Here is an 18395-nt window from a genome sequence, read left to right on the forward strand (position 1 = left end):
CATCAACATTTGAGCTACCTGAAAGAACTAAATGTCAGAGTACACTAACTGAAAGTGCAGTTTAGTACAGCTTGCATTTGACCTAGCTGCAGACACTTGGAAATGCCAATAATGTAAGTGAACAATTCGCCTAAAACCATGTAATAGTATTATTCCCATTAACTCCATTAAGCTATGGAATATAAGATTCACCATACATACATACACACACACTCATATACTCCACACCACAGACACCACCACTGCCACCACCACCACCCCACCACACAAGCACATACAATCCTTTGAATGAATCTCACTCTTCTCCCTAAAATAGTTCAGCTCCAGGAACATCAGCAAAGGCAAAGCTGGTTATTTGACAACTGAGGTGGCTTAGCCTGAGTCACTTTGAAGGATCTGAAGCTTTAAAGATTTACCACCTTGCTGCTGCTGCTGCTGCTGCTGCTGCTGCTAAGTCGCTTCAGTCGTGTCCGACTCTGTGCGACCCCATAGACGGCAGCCCACTAGGCTCCGCCATCCCCTGGGATTCTCCAGGCAAGAACACTGGAGTGGGTTGCCATTTCCTTCTCCAATGCATGAAAGTGAAAAGTGAAAGTGAAGTCACTGAGTTGTGTCCAACTCTCAGCGAAACCATGGACTGCAGCCTACCAGGCTCCTCTGTCCGTGGGAGTTTCCAGGCAAGAGTACTGGAGTGGGGTGCCATTGCCTTCTCTGATTTACCACCTTATTATCTTTTAAATTCTGTAGATGTATTGCCTACAAAGAAATGATCGGGTTTTCTGTGGCTGTTTTTACAAACACAAAAATGATAAAGTACAGGTAAATGGCATGAAGACTGAAAGAACGTGGGACACTGGATCCTTGCATGCCTTCACCTCTACTCCCACACTGGGTGCTCTGTCCTCTCCTGGGCACAGGTCCCATGCTGCTAAGCTGCTGCTAAGTCACTTCAGTCGTGTCCAACTCTGTGCGACCTCATAGACGGCAGCCCACCAGGCTTCCCCGTCCCTGGGATTCTCCAGGCAAGAACACTGGAGTGGGTTGCCATTTCCTTCTCCAATGCATGAAAGTGAAAAGTGAAAGTGAAGTCGCTCAGTCCTGTCCGACTCTTCGTGACCCCATGGATTGCAGCCTACCAGGCTCCTCCATCCATGGGATTTTCCAGGCAAGAGTACTGGAGTGGGGGGCCATTGCCTTCTCCGATAGTTCCCATGGAACCATGAATTACCCTGAGCTTCTGGCTAGACCTGGTGCAAGACAATTATCGAAGGGTTTGAAGGCCTTTGACAGGAGTGCCATCAACCCACAAACATGTATGTGCTGATTAAACCTGAGACAGAACGTACCTGTACCTGAAACCTCAGGCCAATCTGGCAGGACATTAGCTGAGGATACAGAATTGGGACTCTGCCCCTCTATAAAAACTACAGACTTCTGGTTCTTTCAGATTTTTGATTCTCTCACTTCTGGTCTCAAAATATTTTATTCTCTTATAAAAGTAGGTACTAAATCTAATTGTGAGCTTCAGAAACAATCTTTTTCCAGCTCAGTTATTTGCACTGTCAGGTTTAACATCACCTATTTTGTGGGAAGAGCTCCCTTGGTGACTCAGATGGTAAAGAATCTGCTTGCAATGCAGGAGACCCAGATTCGATCCCTGGGTCAGGAAGATCCATTGGAGAAGGAAATGGTTACCCACTCCAGTATTCATACCTGGAGAATTCCATGGATAAAGAAGCCTGGGCTATAGTCAATGTGGTGGCAAAGAGTTGGACATGACTGAGAGACTAACACACACACACACACACACACACACATTCTGTGGGAAACTCCCTTTGACCCTCTCCTGAGGGCAGCTGCATACTCACTCTCTCTTCCACCTTCAGAGACTCATTTCCTGAGATGCTTCTGTCATCTGTTGAAACTTAAGAGGGTCCCTGAGATTTAAGGGCTGCTGCTGCTGCTGCTGCTAAGTCACTTCAGTTGTGTCCGACTCTGTGTGACCCCATAGATGGCATCCCACGGGGCTCCCCAGTCCGTGGGATTCTCCAGGCAAGAACACTGGAGTGGGGTGCCATTTCCTTCTCCAGTGCATGAAAGTGAAAAGTGAAAGGGAAGTCGCTCAGTTGTGTCCAACTCTTCGTGACCCCATGGACTGCAGCCTACCAGGCTCCTCGTCCATGGGATTTTCCAGGCAAGAGTACTGAAGTGGGGTGCCATTGCCTTTTTTGAGATTTAAGGGCAATTAGAAGCAAAAAAGAAAGAACTTGCTCACACTTGCTGGCCACAAGCTATGAGGATTCTATATCCCTGTGCTGGGAACACCAGCCCTTGGCCTGGATTTCTGTGTCTCTTCTCACTGACTTGAATCTCTAAGTTTCTGATCACTGTGGAAAGTGGAAGTATTTCCACCTTCTTGTGGCCATCCATAAAGTCTTGGGAGGAATTCTAAATCATTACCTCTTGAAAATTCTAACACTAACATAGGAGGGGGGAAATTAACATTTAAAGTATTCTCACAAGATCAGAATTTTCCTTTTGGATTTTCCAAATCTCTATTGGTTCTGATTAATCATAAATTGAACAAAGATAGTTTAGAATTTTCTACCCCTGAGTGATGAGTTTTTCATTCTGCCTTCCTACATATTCTATGTGTGTGTGTAAGGTGGAAAGTGGGAATAGTGACGTGGGTGCTGAGGGAAAATTAAACGACCTAATGAATTATTCTTTGTTAGTAATTTCTAAGGTCTCTGCCAGGTGATATCCATTTTCACATAAATTTTCTAAATGTGATGCTTTATCCAAAATAAACGATGCCAAAGACTGTACTATAGTAGATCAGCAGGGGAAAAATTGTGGACTTCAAATCCTACCTTACAGGCAGCAACATATTACCTACCCATAAGCCAACTCTGGGTTTATACACACAGAAAGCAAAGGAGGGAAAAATCTTCATTAATCTCTATGTTGAAAGCTTGTTTAAAAAAAAAAAAAATTATTGAGTGGTTAAATGATTCATTCCATGGAATGCAAAGTGAGAGCAAATCAACCTATTTTTTAGTGGTCTTTGCTTCTGAGTTACATCATAGACTGTAAGTTTCAAGCCCTCCAGACTCTGAGGCTATACCTGGCATTTGCTCATCTCCTGGGTAATATGATCCAATTTGGACTGTGGTTATTTACAACTGGCTCTTTGTGACTAGTTTAAAAAGACATGATGAGCCTAGATCACTAAAATGGGCAATCAGCAGGCCCCAGGAATAAAGCAACGCGGCTTCTTTGTCAGTTTGAATGCCCACATTGAAAGAGGGTGATTTCACCTGGTGCTGCTGCTAAGTCGCTTCAGTCATGTCCGACTCTGTGCGACCCCACAGACGGCAGCCCACCAGGCTCCCCGGTCCCTGGGATTCTCCAGGCAAGACCACTGGAGTGGGTTGCCATTTCCTTCTCCAATGCATGAAAGTAAAAAGTGAAAGTGAAGCCGCTCAGTCATGTCTGACACTTAGCGACCCCATGGACTGCAGCCTACCAGGCTCCTCCCATGGGATTTTCCAGGCAAGAGTACTGGAGTGGGTTGCCATTGCCTTCTCCCTCACCTGGTGAACACCCTCCAAAAAGATAGCATCTCCACCTCTCCACTCATGCTTAAGTGCCTGTAGATGGGATTAGACTGGAATGTGCCACCACAGAAAAGTATGACCACAGAGATTTAAATTTATAGATTTAAACAGGCAAAATGTTGTGAGAGGCAAGTAAACTGATACTAAGTGATGACAAGCATTGCCCTCCTAGACCTGACACTCCGGTTGGGGAAACATGACTCACCCACATGAAACAACTGGAGAACAATGAAGAAACCCTAAAAAGGAGTACTGGATCGTGTGAACTGATACTACGAAATGTACGGACAGTTTTGATCAGTAGATAAGATGTGAGGTAGTTCTAACCTTAAAATAGATAGATCCTCTGGAAAGATGTAGAAGGCCAGCTTGGGCTGGACCAAGTGAGGCTAATAGATGGCGATTCTGTTTTCATTCATGCCACTCATTCAACAAATGAACAAGAAACCACTAAATGCCCAGCAGTTTGCAAAGTGCTGAGTATACACTACAGAGCAGAACATAGCAGCCCTGGGCAAACAATGAGGGAAGAGAGAGAAATTTAGGGGTAAGAAGTAAAGAAATGATATCTGGAAAAATACCTTTTCCTACACCAGAAGAAGTCTATATGTTCACTCAATAGAAAGATGATTGTTATTGAAAGGAACATTTGCCCTAGTTGTAAATAAGCAATAAAATAACCTCAAACCAATGCAATTGTCTTCCGTACCACCTTACTTTTGTTTTTATTCTACCATTAGAAGAACACATCTTTATTTCTAAACATCATTTACGAAACAAACAATCACATACACCTGAATTTAAATCTTTGATCTAAATTTCACACATTTCTGAGATTAAGATGTTTTCAAGAGGAGAAGAACTTGAAGTGGCATAAAATATGAAGCATTTCCTTTACAGTTATATGGCGTAATCGAGAGTTCAAGAACTGGAGTCAAGAGACTACCCTCAAGTTCCACTGTTTCTACTTATTGACTGTGATAATAGGCAAATTACTACTTTTGAACTTTAGTTTGGTCACCTGTAAAAAGATCTAAACTATAGGGTTATTATGAGACCCCAAAAAAGATGCTGTAGATCTATGTGCCATGAACTGTGAGCCATTATGCTAGTAGTAACTATTTTATTATTATCATCTTTGCAAGAAATAAGTTGTATATTATGTTATGTCCTGTTTTGGGGTTTTAAAGGGGTTTTCTTATTTGTGTTTTGTTTTCAGATCTCTTTCATTGCCCAGCACAATGCTTGGCAAATAGTAAATAATAAATGTTTGTTGAGTAAAAAAAAAAGAATAAAAAAGATAAAGTTTCTGACCAGCTTGATAGGATTTGTGCTTCGAAGTATTCTTCTAGGAGTGGTGAAGACTCTTCATGACAGCTGGTTGAGTGAGGGTCACCACATATGGCCTGGAATAGTTTATGCTTCCTTTTTCTTTGTAGCAAGCCAAACTGTCCCTTCCTGGTATCAAATCCACATCCCTGGCATCTCGGACTGTTCCTTGTTCTGACCGAAGAAAATGGGTCATCCTAGATGACAGTGTGTACAGAGCCTGGTCCCACAGACTAGGATGTGTGGAGGCTTAAAAGGTCCATTCTTGAAATGATAGAAAGGTATGATTTGTGTCCCTTCAAAAAAAACTATAATGAGCTCACAATTTCAGCTTTCACCCATCCAAACATTGAGTTGGGGAACCACAGAACAGTGCTTCTTTCTAGGATCCCTTGTAACCAGACTTGTACACATATTGTACCCCTCATCTTCAGAGATTTTCACCTCTGTGTATTGTGTATAGGCACCCAGGCAAATCATCAAGACTCAACAAAGCCATAACCACTCAGCCCGGACATGTCGCAGCTCCTTCAACTTGCTTCCCATCCTGCCCAACCCCTGCAAAAATCAGGTCTGAATGCCCAAGCTTGTCGTCACCTGGTACACAGAAATGCAGTCTAACACTGTATTTATTAGCAACCCCTTTCCCTTATGTTTAATTTATTGTTACATTTTTAAAATGTACAAACAGTTATACCAGTTTTATACACAAAACCACAGGTACCGTTTTGTATCTGTCAAAATTCCAGCAGCCTGTGGTGAGAGACAGTTGAATAGATGTCCTATGCTGCCATCTAGTGTTTTTCCTAAGACCAGACTTGTTCATTTCTCTAGAAATGAGGAGACAAAGGCAGCTCAAGACGCCTAAACTCTGGAACAGCTACTGATATGCATTATTAAACAGATGCATTTATGACACTTGGGCCGTATTCCCTGGAACCAAGCAACTTAACTTGTTTTCACACAACAGCAGCTTACATCCCTGCTCTTGACTGGCAAAGCTCTGGCCTTCTATCCTGAAGGCACCTGGTGGAAGTCCAAACTGACTGGGCAACAAAATGTCCCTCTGAGTTTCTGGGTACAGTTCCCATCTGGCCAAGATTCTGTTGGGATGTCTCAGTCTCCAGGAGGAACAGTCTGATCCCAAAGCCTTGCCTATTACTTCAGTTTGGGGAGAAGATATAAAGGAGTCAGACAGCTTTTTGTAAAAAAAATAAAATAAAAATTTTTTTAAAATTATCTTTAAAATGGTCTAAAATAACAGCCATTTTCTTTTCAGTGGCCAAAGTGATGCTTCTAAATTTTCTCTTGGTCTTCAGCTCATACAATTTGTATAACTAGCTAGATTCTAGATCTGATTTTGAATTCCTCCCTTTATCTTTTCCTGGATCTCAAAAACATTTTTTCTTCTCATTTAATCAACCAACACATCTCTCTACCGCACACATGCTATGCTAAAAGCACTGCATTAGGCACTGGTTAGTGGGTGGATAAATAAGAAGAACATACCCTTTCCATCTGTGTCTCTGATCACTTCCTGCCTCTGGTTTCTAAGAAGCTTTACCATCCTTCGCTCTCTAGATTCTCTAATGCTCCTTCTTCTTGTCCTTTAAATATGCACAAGCCTCTTTTCTAGTTAAAATAAATAGAGGCTTGATCCCTGTGTACTTTCCTGATACCAGCAAATTCTTACTTTCTATGCTTGTATCTTATATTTATATTATCTTATATTTTATCTCAAGGAAATGAGTGATTCATTGACTCAGTGTCCTATTGTTCAAACACATGGAATCGACTATCTGACAAATAGGGCGCCCCCTTCTGACAGGAGGAAGTGGTATCTGTTAGGGCTGCAGATCCCAAAAGTGATTCCTGAATGGAGAAGCTGGCACAATAGATGACCTCTAAGTTCTGCCAACTTTGATTCTGTCCTTTTAAGCTTAGTTCTAGTCCAATTTCCACTTCTTCTCTAGCCATTCCCTACTTAACCCTGTCTGTAAACTCATTACTTTCCAAAAAGGAAGTTAGCTTCTATAGGTCAAATTGTTCAATTCTCCTTCGCCTTCTTGAATTCATTGCTTCATCATGGCATCCTGACTGCACCCCTTTCTTGAAGCATTCTCTTCTCTTCTCTATTTTGCTTATCCTGTTTTTCGAATAACTCAGTGTCCTCCATTTTTTACTGATTTCTGGTCTTTCTTTCAGGGGACTTTATCTAACTTGGATTCTGTTCATAGGTATGATTGTGAATTTATAAACATATTTACTCACTCCCTCTGTACCCTTATTACAATGCTCCATGATGATGTCAATGGTGGCTGTGACAGTGATAACTTTGCTCACATGACTTCAGCTCACATGACAATGATGCTTTGCTCACATGACTCCAGCTACCACTTTTACAAAGATAGTTTCCATATCCTCCATTTCCACTGTGAATTTTCAACCTCTTTCAAACCCATATCACCATTTATCTCTGCAGTAGAATAGTTCCTCATGGCTGTCCCACCAACACCCGAATCTCACCCCCTAAACAGACATGTCTCTGAATTCTTTCCATTATTATCTATGGCAACAATATTCCCAATCTTCAACTCAGTTCAGTACATTAGGTGTCTTTTGGATTTACCCTTCTTTTACCCTCCAATATTTAACTTTCTCTAAGATTTGGGAATTCTTTCTTCTTGATTTCTTTCAAATAAACATCTTCATTTCCACTTCTGCAGCCACTGCACAATGAGTTTACATCCTCAGTGCCTTATACCTGGGTTGTAGGGTAACTTCACGACAGTTCTTTTTGCTTCTAATTCCACTTCTGTACTAGTACATCTCACCAAAAACAAACAAACAAACAAAAACCTTGAGTGGTCTTTTAACTACTATGATGTCATGCAATCACCTATTACAATGCCACAATAGCTGTGTATTTTCCCTCAACACCACATCAAGTTTCTTAGCATCACACACTCAAGGCCCTTCCCAACCCTATCCCACTTTCTTCAAACACACGCTTCCTGACACATCTCAAGTTCCAGTCAAACTGATCTCTTCAGCCTTCCCAGTTCAGGAATATTTTGTGCACAATAGTCCCCTCTTAGAAAGCTTCATTCACTCCTCCCAAAATCTAGGTCTTATTAACCTCTCAAAATACATGTGTCCCTGCTATGATGGATCATACCAGTCTCTGATCTAAACTCTGCATGAGATCTTTCCTCAGTGGTCTCACTTTTAGGGAACCATGGTGGTGGTTTAGTTGCTAAGTTGTGTCCCACTCTTGCGATCCCATGGACTGTAGCCCACCAGGTTCCTCTGTCCATGGGATTCTCCAGGCAAGAATACTGGAGTGGGTTGCCATTTTCTTTTCCTGGTTATCTTCCCAACCCAGAGATTGAACCTGGGTCTCCTGCATTGGAGGCAGATTCTTTATGTACTGAGCTATGAGGGAAGCCCCTTTAGGGAACCATAGATGTTCATAAAAAGCTTGCTAACAGACCTTGGCCTCATCATCCTCACAGGTGCTCTCTGACACAGCTGTATGACGTTATGGCAGGAGAGCCTCATGACGTCTGATCTGTGAGATTTGTGGCTGAGACTGAATGTTCATATCATTTTCTAACTAAGTAACTTTTTGGCCTAGGCCAGAGTAGTAGTGATAACAAAGTAAGATACACTAGATAAGTAGTGAAGACAAAGTAAGAGGACAATCCAAGAACTTTTGACGTTGTGATCTGATGTGTTCACTCTGACATAATCATTTTGACATACCTGTTATGACATCAAATGATTTTGATGTACAAAATCACTGTCTTTGTTGTGTCATTACTAATTAACATGTGAAACCAACATCCTAAATTCTTACTGCACCTTTAACTCTCACCATGTGTATTTTAAAACACTGAAAGTCAAAAGCTAAAATATTATGTCCACCATGTTTCCATGTTCAAAAGCTCCTGGAGTCAAATGGCTGTGCTAAAGTAGCTGGTTTCAAAGTCACGACACAATTGGCAACTTTGATTCGAGCTGGTGATCAGACAACAGAGTGCCAACAGAGCTCTGAGGTGCAGGCTTTAGCATATTCATGGATCTCAAACTCCAAGAACAGACCTGCAAGATGAATTGGGGCCAGGAGGTGTGGTTCACAATGAAAAAGTCAGGAGGAGCTGACGTGCAAGTCACTGGCCTATCCAGCAGGGAGTGTTTGTCATGAGCATAAAATGGATGGCTAACTAGGCTACAAGCAAGTGCTTAAGTTGCCTATGCTCTTGGATCCATCACTGCCAAATCTGAGAATGCGTGTTCACGACTTCCTCTTTTCTTGCTGAGCTATTAATAGAAGTGAAGTTGCAGTGGGACAGAGCATAGCTTAGAGGGTCTCAACAGAATGATCTTCAGTTTTGTCAGGAGTGTGGTTATATTTTTTCAAAGGAAAGTGCTTTGCAGACAGCTAGTTATTTTTCACCTTGTGGTATTTCATAATTTCTGAATCTAGTGCTGTGTTCTGCTCCCCATAATTGGTTAGTGTTAGCTGTTCATATATGAATGACTTCACCATGGCAATTCACAAAAGGTTGCTCTAGTTTGAAGAGATAGCTCTCCTGCCTCTGTGACAGAAAAAAAAAATGCATATGTGGGTAGGGAGGGAACCTTGTGTATCAAAAGTATCATGTTCTTGTTCATTTGTTTACTTGTTTATTGCTTACCTCTCTGCACCCCACGACTCACTAGAACGTAAGCTCCATAAGAGCTGGAGTATTGCCTGTATTCACCGATGCTGTCCCCTGCTTTGCACAGTGATTGGCACATAGTAGACACTCAGTAAATATTTATTAAAGAAATAATTACTTTTTCAACAGGAAAATAAGGTCCCCAAAAGGAGTGGTTTGGTCCATTCCAAAACAGATTTGTGATTAGTTATGTTTTTCTCTGGGCCTTTTACTGCTCAGAATCCCTGCCAGGAAAGAAATGCTAAAACTCCCATCTTTTAAATATGTAGATCCCTGACATTTGGTTGCTTCATGAATTTTGCATTGCATAATGACAAGTGTTTAATTTTATAAACTGCTCCTGTAATAGATCATTTTCAAGGAGAGGCATAATCTGGAAATGCAGTGTAAAGTGCTGTTGCCGAATTAGACAAATGTCTTCCCCAAGCCAGCGATCCTTTCCGTAGTAAATGTTTTCAAGCACTGACGGATTGGAAGCCATGGAAATAGTCTCAACACCCAGCTGGCGGACTGAGTAACAAATGAGATGGTCCATGGATCCTTCTTTCCTCCAAGCTGGTGTGTACCAACCCTCAGAATATCTCTGGAGCGATGGAAACACAAACAACTGACTTGTTTCTGGAGGCCCAAATGGCCTCATTAGGTCTAATTTCTAACTTGTTTTCTGTTACCACAAAAATAGAAGAGGAGAGATAGAGAAAAATAATAATTACTTTTGGGTTTTGAAAGAGAAAGTTCAGCCCTTTGGGGTCTACCTTAGGTGTCTGTGCAGTACCCCCAGGCCTCTAGATCAGCTCATGTTGGTTTGAGGTTATAACTGGAAGAGAAGCCACACCAGTGTGTCAGGTTGTGGATAATCTATGCTTCAAGTGCCACGCTTCTGTCACTGATTGACCTCAGGAAACTCACTGATCTTCTCTGTTTTCCTGCTTTCCTTGTCAAAAAAACATGCTCAATTGTGTTCCCTTTTTAATTGTGTTTCCCTTAATCAGAAATCTGATTAAGAAAACTGAGATTAACCTTCAAAACCTTCAAAAGTGAGTTAAACTGGGGCTCTGTAACAACCTAGAGGGGTGAGATGGGGAGGGAGGTTTAAGAGGGAGGGGACATATATACCTATGGCAGATTCATGTTGATGTTTGGCAGAAACCAACAAAATTCTGTAAAGCAATTATCCTTCAGTTAAAAAATAAACAATTGTTTTTTAAAAAGCTATATGGCCAAAAGAAATGGGACTGGCTTCATAAGTTATATACAAAGATTATTTATTACACAAATTTCAAGCAAGATATCCTTATTATGAAGCCACTGTATCAACTCAATAGGAACACTGAAAAAAAAAATTTGATGTGTCAAAGGTGAAGGATACAAATTCATATGAAACAAAAGCCCAATATATTTGGCATGGTTTGTAAGGAAGAGAAATGTTAGTCACTCAGTTGTGTCCGACTCTTTGCCGACCCCATTGACTGTAGCCCGCCAGGCTCCTCTGTCCATGGAATTCTCCAGGCAAGAAAACTGGAGTGGGTTGCCATTCCCTTCTCCAGGGGAATCTTCCCAACCCAGGGATTGAACCCAGGTCTCCTGCATTGCAGGCAGCTTCTTTACCATCCGACCTACCAGCAAAGCCCCTGTAAAGAGGGCTGCTCCAAAAGAGACTTACAGTCAGTTACCCAGTCAATCCTCAAGGTGGTCTGTCAGTCAGCAAGGCAGCCGCATGTAGCAGAGAGAATAGTGAACAAGAATCAGGAACCCTGAGTCTAGAAAATGTTTGTGAAATGACTATTACATCCCAGGCACTAGATAAATTTTATACAGTTTAAGAAATTTGCCCAAGGTTTACACAGCTGGGACTCAAACCCCAGATGTAAGATCCTGGTGCCACACTCTTAACCATTATACCATACTGCCTCCTAGTATTTCTGGCAAGTAACATTCAGTTCTCACATCTAAGTCTAGGTTGAACTACATAAGCTGTAAAGTATTTTCCAGGTATACAAAACACTAGATTGAGCAAGCAATTCTGCTTCTTTGACAGAACATAAATGTGACTCTGTGTGTTTGTGTATGTGTGTGTGTGTGAATACACACAGCTTCCCAGCTCTGTCCTCCTCCTCTACTGAGGGCCCATCTTGCACAACTCTGGTGAGTGCTCCATGAATGAAACTGACCAGTAATACTTTGGACACACACTTTTTGATGCCTTGCTAACTTTGACAACAGCAAACTCATGCCATCCAGGTTTTACTGACCTTCCTTACTTCTAAGCAATCCTTCTCTTGCTTTGTTGATTCCCTGACCCAATACCCATAGCAATTGTTCTTTATATTATCTATCCTCTTTCAGTACCCAACACTATTGACAAACTCTCCCAACCCTTACTTCTAGAAGATTATCTTTCTTCCAACATTTCTGAGACTGGGGATCCTAAAACCCCTATTCTTCATTTGACAGAATTTCTTTAAATGTTTACTATTCCTTTTCTCCTTTCTGCTTGTTTCAAGGTAATTATTGTCAGCCTTTTTTTTTTTTTTTCAAAACACTTCCTCTGCTGCTCCAACTTATGGAAACTTGTTTTATAGTTTCTCCTTTCTCCTATGTTTTCCATCTCTCAATCTTCGCATTTGTTTACAGATATACTCAAGGCTTGGACATGAACTAACACTGCTGCAGATCACCTATGTGCCAGATATTGCATTAGACAATTTGCACAAAATGTTTCCTTTAGTCCTCACAGGAACCTCAAAAGGTTGATTTGATTACTGGCATGTTATATGACAGAAAATAATGCTAACAAACACTGGGTCGAGGTCATGCAGAAAATAAATTGGCAGTGCCAAGACTTAACCCAAGTTTGACTCTAACTAGGAAATTCTACGATATCTCACTTATTTCTTAATATAAATAAATAAACTCTTTCCTGCAACCCTGTTCTTTTAAGCTTTCCTTTTGTCTTTCACTGCCAAATTTCAGTTAAACCCCAGCAAGTGTTTATAAAATACCAGTTATGTGCAAATGACCAAGCTACATGTTTTTTCCGAAGGGAAGACAAAGATGAACAACATAATTCTCTGCCAGAAACTTCCAACCTAATAAAAGTGTCAGATATGTAAATAACAATAAAATGAGGCAGAAAGAAGTGCTAAAAAACACTATCAGAATCTTCTGAGAACACAGATAAAGAACAATTAATGTTTGGGAAGAATCAGAGTAGAGGATTTCACAAAATGTTAGTTTCCGAGCCTTCCTTGAAGCTTTCAAGCCCCTTTGATTGCCGTACAATTCTCCCCGGGGACCGTGTCTTCTCCCATCTCTTTCTTTCTGTTCTCTCAATCCCAACCAGCACAACCACAGAAGCCTCAGAGTTGGTCTCTCCAGCTCTATACTTTCCCACTACAATCCAACCCACGAAAGATCCTTTCTGCTGGTCTGCCCTTCATTAGGCTCAACTGAGATCCATCACTGCCTGAAGAAATACCTTCTATGGCTCTCTGCCACTTGATCAGTAGGAATAAATTACATACAGGGTTGTTATAAGGATCAAGTGTGATAACACATAGGAGAAAGATGTGAAAAACATACTCTCTAAGATACACTGCTGTTAATATTATGATATACTTTACATATGGGCCAGTGTCTGTCTGTCCCCTGAATTCACCGTTGGCTCACGTCACCCCTGTTCCTATAATGCCTTTCTTCCTTATTTCTAACTCTAAAATGCTATACTATGCATCTCAAGGCCTAAACATAAGAGCTACAGTTTTAAGAAAACATTTTCTGACTTCTCAATGAAAATTTCCTCTGGCTTCTCTGAACATCCAGAGAGCTTTACTTCTAACTTTTCAACACATGTGTGACAGCCAGCCAAGTGTCATAGACAGTTGAATATATGTCATAGTTTCCCTATTTAATTGCAAGGTAAAGACCACTTTATTTATCTTGTAAGGTTTGTGCTAGGAGCACAGTGTTTAATTAAAGTAGGTACTCAAATATCTATTGAACAGAAGAATATAAAAGGGGATGTTATGTCACTATGTACTGAAATAAATGTAATGGAAGAAAAAGGAGGAATATTTTATATATCCCTTGTTGGGGTTTAAGGCAGGGCATTAGGATACAGAAGATATGTACTTTTACAAAATATCACTATTGTGGAGGCCATTCTGGAAAGAATAAAACCCCAAACTGATCCAGCCCCCAGTCCTGCATCTGCCCTTCCGTTTCTTATTTCCAGTACCAGTGATCCACTGGAAAAACACAAAGGCAATCATTAGATATGCCACCTTTCTCTCAGAAACTCAGAAACGAGGACTATTTTGAAAATCAAAGTGAGTAGCTTTAAGTCTCAGCTGAAAGCACACATTTTCTATTACTTTCCCTCAGTCCTCTCTCTCTCCCTCTGTGCTGTTTATGTCAAGGAACCAGAGGAGCTAGTTTAAGTGACATCTTGTTATAAACAGTTGAGTTGAGCGATGCTGCTGGAAGGATGGGATGGAGGAGATCTGGGACCATCATCAAAACCAAGGGCCTCCTTTGGTAGTATAGTCCAGAGAGCTCGGTCTGGTTGGACTCTCTAAAATCAGACAGGAAGCCAAAAGATCTCTAAACTCTGACTCACGGAAGCAGGAGACAGAGCTGACAGCCTCCAGCCAGGCCCAGGTATGCGGACTGTAGATCTGCATTCAGCGCTCACTGACCCCCAGCTGCCATCCCTACTGCATGACCGCATGGTATCTGCACAGCAGGTGAGTCCTCTCCCTGCTGCCTCTTGTTCGGGCGAGGACCGAAGAAAGTGGCTGATCAGGCTACACAGAGGGATCCTCAATTCTGCCCAGACTTTCTAGACTGAGCTCAGCTTTTATTTATTATTTTCTCTCAGGAAATCCAAAATGTTTCTCATATGCCTCTATCCACTTACTTCTCTTCCTAGGTAATCTCCAGAAAATCATTCATATCTATAAAATGTTCCCTTTTCCTTCTTCAGAAACTAGTAAGAGAGTCAGAGATGGTGTGCAGTTCTTTTTCTTTTTCCCGTCCATATTGTTTAAAGTAAAATTAGATGTTGTGCTAAGTCACTTCGGTCATGACCAACTCTCCAACCCTGTGGACTGTAGCCCGCCAGGGTCCTCTGGCCATTGGCTTCTCTAGGCAAGAATTCTGGAGTGGGTTTCCATGCTCTCTTCCAGGGGGTCTTCCTGACAGAGGAACTGAACCCACATCCCTTATGTCTCTTGCACTGGCAGGCGGGTTATTTACCACTGATGGACAAAACTTCATACATGGGAACACAATCAATGTAAGGAAATAAAATGTTTGTCTAGGCTCCTTTTTGTTTACTCCCACTTTCCATACTGGAAAAAAAAAAATTCCCAACCAGCTTCTTGCCAGAACCCTAGTACAGGGCAAGAATTAAGACATGAGTAGGGCCCAGACAACTTTCTGGGCACACGTTTGCAATTTGATAGCATTATTTCTGCAACAGGCCAGTATTATTGCAAAAGGATTAAATGTTTCTGGCATGGGAGGGAAGAGATGGAATATGCCACTGAATCCAAGTCAGTGCTCCTAAAACTGACAAACCTACCAACTACCTGAGATTCTTGCCCTCTAAAATGTCCCGCGCTAGATTTCTGGTTCCTGGGTCACATACATGTCTTGGGCCTCTGACACTCCTGGAACTCTGGCAACTGTTTCACTCAAACCATGAAGAAGAGTCTCTGGAAACAATCATGACCATCCAGCTCTCTCTTCCATCATCCACCCTACCAATGATTCTCCCAACAGAGGGGTTGTTCCAACCTAATGCAGGTATCTGAGTGTCTGGCTCTGCTTCCTTTCTCCTGCCTGAGAATTTTCTTCCATATAGAACTCCGAGCCATAAACCATGGAGACCACGCAATTCTAAACTATCTGTGGTCTCTTCATTTGAGGGTTTATGGAGACGGAATTCATTCCAAATATCCTCTTACATTCCTTAAGAATTGGGTATGAAACATGGGGAGGGAGAAAGACTAGAACTCACTCACTTGGGCCACAGCATCTTTCCCTCTTGGACACCTGAGTAGCAAAGCCTGTCACAATGACTGAAGCCCTATGTCACCAGGGAAAAGGTTTATGGATGCCATACAGCCTGGCAGCACTGACTTAAGGTGCTCTGTCTCAGCTGTATGCGGAATAATCCAGCACTCCTTGGGAGTCACAGAATGCTCTTCCTCATTATGTATTTGCTTATTTTTATTTATTGCCCCTTATTTTGAAAAGAACATGAGATAAACTCAAAAAGACACAGTAAATCATGTTAAAACATTAAGAGGCTGGTAAAAAAAAAAGTAGACAAAAATAAAGCTAGGAGAAAGATTAGCACAAATAAATGTAGGCCATAAAGTTTGCACAGTTCCTAGAAGTAGGCTACAAATTTGGCTGTGAACTTGTGAGCCAACAAACAAAAATATTATATGATTGGTAGTATCTATCATATAAAAAACACAGTTGCTATAAAGAAGCCAAACTTCTCTTAGTACTGAGACCAAAGAGAACTGTCTCTCTTGGATCTTCATAAAGAAAACACTGCATAATGTCATGGACTTTGTCATAACTCTTCTGTGACAAACAACAAGTTTCATTATGACCTTGTCCCAATTTCCTTCAATCTAGAGACTGACAAAAGAGCAAAGCATAGCTCAATAAAAGCAGCTGTCCAAAATCATTCTTGAATAAGAAAAATAAACTAGTAGACAAAATGCTGAAAAAAATTATCTCCCAAGAGAGTGAAATAGAACTCTTACACTACCCAGGTCTCTTATGGTTTAAACTGATTTTTAAAGTAAAGATTTAATTATTCAGAGACATGAGGTATATGGAAATTCTTCAGGCCATTCTGTATGACTACTACTTCTTTCAGCTTAGAATTTGCTAAGAATTGGTCAACAAAAGGCTAGAGATTACACTTTCAGCAAGAACCTGAAAAGCCAATAGCTGCTAACTAATAGCAAAGCCATAAACTCTACGGCTGTCAACTAAGGAGGGGGAAGGACCCGGTCACTTTATTAGAGAAGGAGGAGAAAGAAAAGGAAAAGCAAAAGAAAGGGAATGGGAGAGGGAAGGAACTCTTTTCTAGGATATGTGGTAGTCTAGATGGCCATAAGGAGGTAAGCCAAGCCAGAGCAGGAATGGAACAAAATAATTGTGAGTTATCTCTCTATCTTTTTAAACAAGCTCCTTAAATCCAAAGAAAGTGAAGTCACTCAGTCGTGTCCGACTCTTTGCGACCCCATGGACTGTAGCCTACCAGGCTCCTCTGTCCATGGGATTTTCCAGGCAATAGTACTGGAGTGGATTGCCATTTCCTTCTCCAGGGGATCTTCCCAACCCAGGGATTGATTCCGGGTCTCCCTCATTGTAGACAGATGCTTTACTGTCTGAGCCACCAGGGAAGTCCAAAGGAAGTCCTTAAATCCAAAATCTTTGATTAATTCCAACTCCAACCAAGAAGATGATACTTTTCATTTTCTATGCTATGATTTAAGAATGACTGTATTTTAACTATCAGCAAAATGATATTTCAGGACACTTAAGGAAAGATATCTGTAGCTTTTCCATTTATTCAAGGGAATTTCAAAGTATTTTAGGTTCCTTTGGTATGAGAGTGTTGAAGGTGCTATGTAAATGTAGGTTATTATTACAATTTGCTGTCACCCTCCTTCAAGCAAAAACTGCTAAAATCCACAAAGTACAGAATGAGGCACACACAATTCTTATTATTGGGGGATAATTAATTAGCAAGTACATAAATAATTTACTCAGTCACAGGAAGATAGAGTAATACTATTAAACGTGTGGGCCCACAAATCCAATTCTGGTAGCTATCTTATCTGCTCCAATGCAGAGGAAAAGATACGGAACTGACCTTATTTTCTCCCACCTCCCCTCCAGGGATCTTTCTTCCCTCCACACCCACAATATACACCGCACACAGACACACACACACACCTCTAAGACTAGGGTGCTGACTCTTGGGGGACAATTTTCCTCTTTTATTCATAGAACAACTATGAATAAGGTACACATTAAACTGTGAATCCAATCCTTCCAGAAACACACTTTGTCTATGAAAGTATTGAAAGAAAATCGTATGTGCTACACACTGACCACTATCTACCATCCCTACTAATGGTGCAAGAGGAGTGCAGGTCATAAGTACAAAATTTTAAAAAGTTTTTTAATGTATCAACTTCTATTAGACTTTGGAATGCAGGAGCTTTAGTTTATTAATAGCATTGTTTCATTCTAGATACAGTATGAAACTGGGAAAGACAAACAGAAATTACAGTAAATTGAATGAAATAACCAGCCCTAGATGAACATTTGCCATAATCAATCTACACAGTAAATAACCAACCTTGGTAGAAAATGGAAACACTTCTGTTTAAGAAGCCATGCAAAGTTACACAATGACCTGCAATCATGTAGGTATAAATGGAAGTCACTTATATACATACAACTCCATTAGAGTTTGTCTCTAAAATTGTAATGTCTTTCTCCAAATCTAGTTTTCCAAATGTGCTCATCACTGGTAACTATTTCTCTATTTTGAATGTGTCTATAGTAACTGGTTTAATGGTCACCACATTAATCTAAGAATAAGAAACAAAAAGAATGATTCATTTCCTATTCTACAATTTTAACTACAAATTAACAACAACAGAAAAGCTCTTCTAAATCT

This window comes from Capricornis sumatraensis, chromosome 19 (genome assembly GCF_032405125.1).
Source record: "Capricornis sumatraensis isolate serow.1 chromosome 19, serow.2, whole genome shotgun sequence".
Classification (NCBI taxonomy): Eukaryota; Metazoa; Chordata; class Mammalia; order Artiodactyla; family Bovidae; genus Capricornis; species Capricornis sumatraensis.